At 37.7% G+C, this 10,335-nt stretch overlaps 1 long non-coding RNA gene across 1 annotated transcript; it reads left to right on the forward strand.

Moving 5' to 3' along the window:
* The first annotated feature begins 2,552 nt into the window (after positions 1 to 2,552).
* Positions 2,553 to 8,825, forward strand: LOC131422642 (uncharacterized). Its single transcript, XR_009224125.1, has 3 exons — positions 2,553 to 2,933; positions 8,349 to 8,451; positions 8,545 to 8,825. It is a non-coding gene; the product is annotated as an uncharacterized LOC131422642 (long non-coding RNA).
* Positions 8,826 to 10,335: the final 1,510 nt, after the last annotated feature.

A 10,335-nucleotide genomic window follows, 5' to 3' on the forward strand; every position in this document is an offset into this window, starting at 1 on the left:
GATGTGTTTTTTATTTTGTTTGTGGCGATGCTTTCATTGATATATACATATGCCAAAACTCATTTAATTATATACTTTAAATTTGTGCAGTTTTTGATACCTCACCAATACTTCCAGGAAGCTGTGAATCAAGAAGTGTAGAGTGAATGATTCAGGGCAGTGTTTCCTCAGTCTTTGCTGATATTAAGAAGCCCCTGGGTGCTGTGGAAAATGCACATCTTGGTCCCACCCCTGAGACCTCCATGAAGCTCTGGGTGAATTGTGCTTTCAATAAGGGACCTGGGCCTCTCATGCTCAGGGAAGTTGGGAAACACGGGTATAAAGTGGGTGGTAGCTGAGAAGGTGGCCTTCCCTCATCTTGACCAAACCGTCATCAGCTGGGGCCAAATGAAGCCAATGCCCTCAACAGCCAGGGAAAAACAAATCTATGATTGCCTAGTGTTTCACACAGGTGCATGGTCCCTAGCTACCAGATAACAGCATTTGCCCTCAGTCTCTCCTTTAAGGAGTTTTCTCAGCCCCTCAGCATCTTATATTATTGGATTAATTGGGAGACAGCTCAGCTGATGGGTGAAATTGGCTCTCCATGAGAATCCACGTTATTGCAATTATTCCATCAAGATCCTACCTCCTACAAGAGACACACAATGAGGTAGCTATGTTTGATGCTTCATCTTGAAGAGTGTTTGGCTGTTGGTTGTTAAGGAGATTCATTTAATCAGGTAAAAGAAACTACATTTTTAAAAGTATAAGTTGTGGTGTGTTTGGAAGTCGTCAAAGAATTTTTTTTCTTATTACCAGGGGAGGTTAAGTATGTAAAGAGATTCATGACCATTGCATTTCCTTTTATTTTTCCTAGAAGCAAAAGCAGTCTTGTTCACATACATAAAAATATGGGAATAAAAAGGGTCTGATTAGAGCTGTGTCACTGAACTCTTCGAACTTTTTCAAGGTTACATGCAAAAATCACATAATGATCTTTCATCGAGTTATTCTTACTGAGCTGGTAACTCCACTAAATCCTTCTTTTTTTGTTAACAGTAAAGAATAGAGATATCTACTTGCGAAAGTATTTGTTACCCAGTCATTAGTCATTCACTTTCTAAAACGCCTATATATTTGATGAAAATTATGGATTCCCATTTGAGCAATGTACAAAAATTCCCAATGGATTAAAATGAATAAGGTGGGTATCAAAAAATAAGACATCATAATCTTGAGGTGGGGCATTGCCTCTTAAATATTTCTTGAAATGTAACAAAACATGCCCAGCGCCAGGATTTGTTGGTCAATGGGTTATTTGAAAAACAAAAGATAAGTAATAAAGGGAGGAGTAACACCCTTGTTTCAGTTGAGACTGTGGCGTTAATGGCATTAATTAGAAACCATGCCCATCTGCCGATGAGTCCTGCATGGTCCTGAGACAGCAGGTAGGCCGTCTGTCTGTTCAAATGCCAACCAAGACAAGAGTTTCCTCCTGGCTTTCTCCTTAACCCTGCCCCACACCAGTGGCTCTTTGGAAGTCCGGTGAACTCAAGACAAGGACACTCAGGCAAGGACAAGAGCATCAGAGGGAACCACTTGGAAGCTTTCTTCTCTCTTACAAGTCAAACTGCACCCAGGTCCTCCCCCTGGCTGGGGAGGGGAAACAGGACCCCGTACTGGAGTTCAAAGTTCCTGCCAAAGTTATGCCTTGTCTGACGTGCGTGTTGCTTTTAGCACGTATTCCATTATATCTGTGCCTAAATCAAATGACAGAGGTCTTTCTTTGTGTCCCATTTCATCTGTATCTCAATTAGTGTAATAATCTTAAGTGTACAACCATGGAGCGCTGATAGTTCAGTAAATGCAGTATTACCCAGTTCAGTAGTGTTCTCTCTGGATGTAATCCACAAGTTAGTGGTAAATGGCTTCATGAAGGTTATTGAAAGAATTAGTGAAAGGAAATTAAGAACATATGCTCATCCTCCTGGATTTTTCCGGCAATCTTCTTTGGAAGTCAACCCCCAGGCTGTCCAGAGAGCAGCCCTCTGTATGACACCGTCAGGACACTTGATAACTCACAGTGAATACAATTGTGGGAGATCAAGATTTGGCCACCCTGAAATCTATCTCTTTACCTTGGTTGTTTTCTCTGAGAGACATTTGACCTCCCCCACTAACTGCCTAAAAAATTTGACATGGTGGCTCCTTCCTGGAACAGATCTATCACGATGGCTGTAAAGATAATGTAGGATAAATGTTACAATAGGAAAGGCACCAACAAGCCCATCTTATCGGAAGATCTGTCTCTCTGGCCACGTTCTCTGGATGGCCCTACAAAGAGTTGCCAGACAAACATTTACATTTATAAGGAAAATCTCCATTTGTAAAGATATCTCCCTCTCTGTTTTGGGAAGAGGTGGGGGATGGCCTCATTTCTAGAGGCTTATCAATGTGGAAGATGAGGCCTTAAAACTGCATAATAAACCTTACTCTTGTTTACTGTGCTTTAGTGTGGTAATCTCCTGTAACTGACTCCCCCCACCCCCAAAATCCTCCTTTGTCATTGACTAAACATGGTATTTAAGACGAGAATTTCTGCTATTGTGTTGAAAAACGCAGTGTCCCTGCTTTCTCCCATGTATACATGTTATTAAACTTGGTATTATTTTCTCCTGCTAACCTGTCTTGTTAATTATTTGGCCAGCCATAAAAACCTTAAAGACAAGGGCAGAGGGGGATTCTCCCTCTTCCCCCGACAGTTTTGGCGTAGTCGGCAGGATCCACACTGGCTGGCAAGTTGCCTTCTCTGGCTGGAAGACCTGCCTTCTCCCTGGACTACTGCAGATGATGAGATACAGGAAGGCCTGACAAAAGCTGGCAAAAGGTGAGACTTCTTACCATGTCAGCCTCCCGGAATCTATATCTGCGGGGTCCGGCGGAAGGAAGTGGTGAGAATTTTCTCTCTTTCTAAATTTAAATTGGCAGGAGAAAATATTTGGGAAACTAGTTCCTTGTGCTTTTAGTGACTCTTGGTTTAAATTTGGTAGAGTACTCTTGGTTTTGATCTTGATCCCTTTTCCTCCCAGAGTAGTCTCTGTCTTGTTCTGTGTCCTGAGAAAACTTGGCTTTGTGACCAGTGAGAATATTCTCCTTGGTCTCCACCATACGGAAGGTGCATTTACTGGAGTGCCCCTTGGTGGCCAGTTGAGTACACTGGGGTTCCGAACTGTCTCTTTGTCCAGCTGTGCCAAGCTCTCAGGGGAGTTTGTCATAAAGGGCCCAGTCCATAAGGGCTTTTGTCGTCTTAACCTTCTTTGCTTGTTAGTGCTGGAAAAATCCCATTCCAGTATCGCCTGCCCTGTGTCACAGATTAGTGGGTCTGTGACTGGAGGCGTCCCACACTATTGTGGGAGACCGGAGACACCGTTTTCACTACACCGTTCTTACTGCCTGTGCAACGAAGGTCTTTACTTTCTCTGAATATCTTTGGGAGTAAATTCTGTGGATCATGGGGGCTACATCATCTTCGCCCTCACCAGGGATGCCTCTTGCGTCCACAGTAAAGATTTATTCTAAGCGTAGAAAGTTACCTCCAGGTCTTTCCTTAAAAAGGCTTATTGGATCGAGTCACTATTAAAATAAATATACAAATAAAGATCCTACTCGTCAATGGCCAGACGACGGATCCTTTTAAATTGGAAAAACTTCTAAATTGGAGAAAAAAAATTGTTTTGAGAGCTCTCACATAATTATTTATTTGGTACCTAAGAAAAGGCCAAAAAAAAGAAGGGAAAAATTTGACTAGCCTTAAGACCTTGACTCAGATTACAATTGAATTGAGAACATGTAAAAGTGTAAGTGTTGATAAGATTATAAAGGTTAAAATGTTTGAGCTAATTTTATATAAAGAGGTTACATCAACTTTGCCTGAGTAAGTTTTAAAATGTCTGACTGGGAATGCTTCCCTTGTCCAAAATTAGAAGACCAAGACCTATTGATAAAAAATCTTCATGATAACTATGTTTAAAGGTATAAGAGATGATAAAATTTACATGAAATCTTGTAGGGAAAAAAACTGATGTTATTTCTATTACAGAACTAGTTAACAAAAATAGTAATTTAAATGATGGCTAATTTTATCTGAAGTCTTATAAAGTCTTGTAGGCAATCTAAATAATTATTGAGAACAAGTAACTAAATAGTTGTAAAAAAGATAAATGCTGGGTGAACTTTAAATAATAATTATGTGTTATGGTGGTTACAGCTTCCAAACTCTTTTTGGTAACTTAAAACTTTAGAGTTTTGCTAAATTTTATGATAAAAATTCAATTGAGTATCTAGATCATTTCCAAATAACATAAGATATTAGACATTGATTGCTAAATGTACGTTTGTCTACTTTTGGCTTTCCATTACAGGAAAACTAAAAGGTGTTTTGGGTCTATTGGTAAACATGTGTTTTATTAAAAGATTGTACTATAAAGTAACGTATTTCTAGAAGTTATGAAGTGTTTATAAATTTTCCAAACCACAAGATACTAATATAAAAAAAAAGTTTATATTTGTTTACTTAGTTTTTACTTACAAATTAAGGTTTATAAAGGTTAAAATTTCTAATTAATATGTGATTGAAGTTACTAAAAATTAAGAAAAATATGTCTGTGTACAAAAAAAATAAGATATATTAAAAAAAATACAAAGAATAGAAATATTTTGTTTGATTGATTAAAAAAGATAAATTTGTCTTCAAGTACTAGGAGGGAAAAGAAAGACATGGGACAAATTCTGAATATAAAAAAAAGTTATAGGTTTGTAGAAGAAGAATTCTGAAAAAGGAGTTTTTGCATAGTCAAGTTGGCTAAGATTGAAATAAATTTAATTAAGTAAATGAGTTTTAATATCAGAAGTAAGCTCATACAAAATTATAATTTGGTCTTATTTCTCTTAAAAAGATAATTTTCTTAAACTTGATAAAGAGGTTATAAAAGATTTTTCTTTACCTTTGGGTAAGTCTACCTAAAAGACAAAAAAAAAAAAAAAAAAAAAACTGTTAAAATAATTTCCTGTGTTCAAAAGACTGAGGTCTCTCTATTAAGTCTTTTTAGACTGTTAATGCTCTGTTTGCTTTGACTTTTTATATTTTTGACAAGCTCCCCAAAATTCATATCTTAAATAAAGCCTTTGTTTTTACTTTTTTTCCTTTGAAAATTTTCAAAGGGCCCTAGAACTTCTCAAAGAAATTTGCTCTCTTCCTATAAGGAGAAAGATACTAAACTTATTAGGCTTATTCAGTATGTTAAATTACATGGAAAGCATTGTCAGACAAGTGATAAGTCTGCTTAGGTGCTATTACGTGGGCAAATGTTATTGATATAGATGTTTTAAAATTGTATAACATTACTGAAATTCTGATCTGTCCTGGTTATCAGTCATAATTCTGGTTATTATTATTTTAAAATGTTATATGTCACAAAATTAACCAAATTTCCTTGTCAATTGCCATTTTGAGGTCTTGTTGTCTACAGACTTATTTCTTTGCATTAATGCTTTTACAAAATATGTTTCCTCTTCAGAGAAGTTCATGAAAAAGACTTTATTAACACTTACTCTAAAATACAAGTTTCTGACAAACTTTCTGATCATAAAAGTGAACTTGGTAAGAAATTACAAAAATCTGATGGAAAAACTGATGACTTCATAAAGCTGCTAACAAAAAGATTGGGATCAAAAATAGATTACACAAGACTAAATAAACTGATAAAGATGATTATAATTTTTATGATTTTTCATTTAAAATATTGCTAAATTTTTAATGTTTTGTTTTTTCAGATTTAAAGAAAACTTTTTCTCTTTTCTCTTGAGTTAGCTATGATTTATAGCAATTTAATAAATGATACTTTTATAAGCAAAATTAAAATATTTCTCTTTTTCTCTCTACCTGATCCCTCCAAAATTTGAAAACTCTTAATAAGTGAATATTGTTGTTTTCACGGCAATATAGTTATTTACATAAGTTCAATAAAAATCTGTTCTCCTTATAACAGGACACAATTAAAAACACTGGTTATATTACCAAGGTTGTGACTAGAACATCATATTTGCGATATAACCATACAGCTTTTAAAAAATAAAGATTAGACTTTATGAAATAAAGCCACGTAGAAATATTGGCCTGGTACCTTATGTTCCAAGCAGCACTTACCAGGATAAATAAAAAATGTCACTTATCTGGCAGGTACAAAGAACCTCGAAATATTTTGGGGGAACCTCGAAAGAGAGGAATTCACCCAAATCTGTAGGTATTGCAGGTAAAGTCTGATGACAAAATCCTTGGCTTGGCTTTCCTGGCCTCGAGAGGCCTTTAAAGTTCAGTCTGAGATTCCTTATAAAAAGTTCCAGCAAAACAAATTTAAAAGAGCTTATATGATTAATTGCTCTTCTTGCTATACTTATGTAAATAATTGGGCCAACTCTATAAGAACTAGACTTATTTTGCAAACTAGTTAGTTTTAATTTGGCTATCTTAATAAAAATGAGGGTGATTTTAGAGAGAAAAATTATATTTCAGTAAAAACTATAATATACATTTGCAGATATTAGATCCTAGCTTTATTAATTGTCTTTTGAGGTTTTTGTTTTATATCTGTTGACTAGACTAGATCCTGATTTCTTCTAGTCTCCTGAAATATCTGGCTACAGATCTCCAAACTAACGTTTTTGATTTTTTCCATCATTTTCATTTAGAATCACCAAAAACTAAACCTGCCCTTTTTCCTAAAGCCTTACAAACTGAAGCCGATAGACTTGATATAAACCGGAGAGATTACCTGATGACATCATCAGGGACATTTAAACTGCAAAAGATGCTTTGATGCTGACATCTAAAACCTTAACTGGCTGTCCTCTAAATTCAAAAACTGGTTTACAACTTGCTCCAACCATTAACCTTGTTTTTCTTTCGTTTACACAAAAATACTTCTATTAAATACTTGATTGCTTGCTTCCATAATATAGGCATAACCTTGAGAGCCCACCTACATCACCACCTTCTAAAATAACCTTAATTAAACTGATCTATTATCAAGACTAAAAAAATGTGTTCAGTGAGATGAAACAACCTACCAACTCAGCTTCTGGACTATAAAATTTCTTTAAGTTTCAAAAGGACTGTGAAACTTTTAGTTTCAAAGGCGGGACTGTGGGAGATCAAGATTTGGCCACCCTGAAATCTATCTCTTTACCTTGGTTGTTTTCTCTGAGAGACATTTGACCTCCCCCACTAACTGCCTAAAAAATTTGACATGGTGGCTCCTTCCTAGAACAGATCTATCATGATGGCTGTAAAGATAATGTAAGATAAATGTTACAATAGGAAAGGCACCAACAAGCCCATCTTATCAGAAGTTCTGTCTCTCTGGCCACATTCTCTAGATGGCCCTACAAAGAGTTGCCAGACAAACATTTACATTTATAAGGAAAATCTCCATTTATAAAGATATCTCCCTCTCTGTTTTGAGAAGAGGGGGGAGATGGCCTCATTTCTAGAGGCTTATCATTGTAGAAGATGAGGCCTTAAAACTGCTAAATAATAAAACAAGAGTTCCCTCCTGGCTCTCTCCTTCATCCTGCCCCTCACCAGCGGCCCTTTTGAAGTCTGGTGAACTCAAGACTCCCCCTTCAGTTCACTCAGGCAAGGACAAGAACATCAGAAGGAACCGCCTGGAAGCTTTCTTCCCTCTTACAGGTCAAACTGCACCCAGGTCCTCCCTCTGACAGAGGAGGGGAAACAGGACCCTGTGCAGGAGTTCCAAGTTCCCTCTTCCGCCTTGTCTGAAGTGCGTGTTGCTTTTAGCATGGATTCCATTATATCTGTGTCCAAACCAAATAATGGAGCTCTAGCTTTGCGTTGCATTTCATCTGTATCTGAATTAGTACAACAATCTTAAGTGTACCACCATGTAATATTGATATTTCGGTAAAACGCGATGTTTATCCAGAGTTTTACATACTCATTAGAAAACCTCAGGTCTACAGGTTATGTCCCAATTCAGCGGTGGCATCTCGAGAAATGATCCAGATGCTTGCAATAGATAGCATCATGAAGGTTATTGAAAGAAGTATTTAAAGTAAAGAAAGAATGTATACTGATTATCCTTGATTTTCTAGCAACTTTCCATGGAAGTCAACTCCCAGGTTGTCCTAGTCACTAGCCCTTTGTATTACACCATCGGGACACTTGATAACTCATAGTGAATGGAATTCGAAACTTCATCTAAAAGCAATGTGTTGCCGGAGAGGAAGATAGGTTCCTAGTCAGCCTTTTGATTCATTTGACCTTAACTTTCTTCCTTTAATCCTTGCAGATAAGACTCAACATGATCTCAGCTATCCATACTGATAATCAGAGGACCTGGTTTCAAAGAAGAATGCAGACCGGATGTTCAAGCAGAAGCTGCAAACGTTTCGGTTTGTTTGCTACTGAATTAATACTTTTGATTTTTGGAATTCCTGTGGTGGCTTTCCCTTTGAGCCATACATTCTCCTCTCTTTCAATGACAGTGATTATTTCTGGTATTGCATTTTTCATTGTTCGCGGATTGATGGCCATTTATCAAAGACACTGCGTGTCAGAGGAAATCGCCACTACCCAACTAGAAGAATTATGGGAGTGTATATTAACCAGGATCAAGCTGAGGATTGAGCAATGAAGAAAGCAACCGACACCACCTCAGTATGATCTTACATTAAACCTGGAAATCTTTGGGTCTTTGGGCCTTTTTAAAGTCTCTTGAACATTTTTACATAGAAATAAATTCTGGCTTTAAAAGCTATTGTCTGCTTTTTTTCTTGTTCCCTATTGCCTCTGTGAAATCTCTTTCTTCCCACAGAAGTCCTTATGTTCTCAAATTCATGTCATCTGGCCAACCGCTCTGCTCCGGGTTGCTCTTGCTCTCTTCCTACCATCACTGAAGATCCAGCTGCTGCCTCCCTGGCTCTTCACACCCACTCCTGCAGATTTTAATGTGCACAGGGGTGACCTGTCCAAGACTGTAGGTGCCCAGCTCACAGGCCTCCTCACCTGCAATGTCCTATTCTTCCCCATCAGTTACCAACTTCCATGGTTGTATGCTATATACATTGTCACCACTGCCATCTGTGAGACCCCAAAGCATCATTTCAGACACCCCATTCTCTCACCACACTCCACTTACCATTCATCACCTTTTCTCATATCCCTCACTTGATGATTCTCCAACATGGTGGAGTTCTCAGACCCTTCGATGCCAAGGAGTCCTCATTCTCCCACGGTGCTTTGACTTTCTACTTGTCCCTTTTTGAGTTCCCTCTTGGAAATACTCTCAATCTTTCACCTCCTTAAGATTCTACATACTTGGTCATGTATGAACCTGATTTAACTGAACTGTCATGTACATGAACCCAAGGGGGTAGACATGTTGGAACAAATCACATAACAAGGTTGACAGGATTCCTATAAAATCGCAATCACTAATACAAATGGACTCACCGCCGTTGTGCCTCCTCTTTTGCTGGTTCTCTCGTTCTTCCAGCTCAGGCAGACGACTGCCAGATTCTTTCCCTGAGATACCCGACTGAAGTCATTCCTTCTCCCTTGATCCACACCGGGGGCTCCACAGAGAAATCTTGACTTACCCTGCTGCCCACTCGCCCTAGATATCCCACCCGTAAACAAGCTCTACTCAACAGGCCTGAGTGCCCCACTCTGGAAATAGAGACCCCAGAAACTAGAACCTTAGAGGAACGTCTCTGCCATGATCTGCCAACTCAAAGGACTCGAGAGAACACAGACAGCGCAGGGAGCAGTATATGGAAAAAATATCTTTCAACTTGTAATTGACACTTTGAGACAATTAGGAGAACGTATTGCATAAATGAAATGAGTAGGGTGTTATAAATGGTCAGCAGGAAAAAAGAGCACTTGGAAATGGAAAATGAGGGCAGAAAAAAATCCAAAAATTTTCAATGATAAAGGTGAGGCGATGTATCAAGGAAACCCATTATAATAGGGAAAGACTGAAAACAGTGTCTAATAATAGAGGATTTTAAAAAAACATGATGCAACACAACAAAACGTTTACTCCCATGAAATTGATGAGGAAAAGATATAAGCACAACAGGAAGTCATCATTAACAATGATTGTTTCTGGGAGGTGGAATCATGATGGCCTTCATTGGTACTTGGATTATTTCTTGTATTTTGCAAAATTTCCCCAAGACTTTGTAATCCAAAAAACCAAACTGTTAAAAAATAAAATTGCTATAATACTGTATATATGAATACATACATCTATATTACAGGAAATGAAAGTA

This window comes from Diceros bicornis, chromosome 26 (genome assembly GCF_020826845.1).
Source record: "Diceros bicornis minor isolate mBicDic1 chromosome 26, mDicBic1.mat.cur, whole genome shotgun sequence".
In the NCBI taxonomy this organism is placed as follows: domain Eukaryota; kingdom Metazoa; phylum Chordata; class Mammalia; order Perissodactyla; family Rhinocerotidae; genus Diceros; species Diceros bicornis.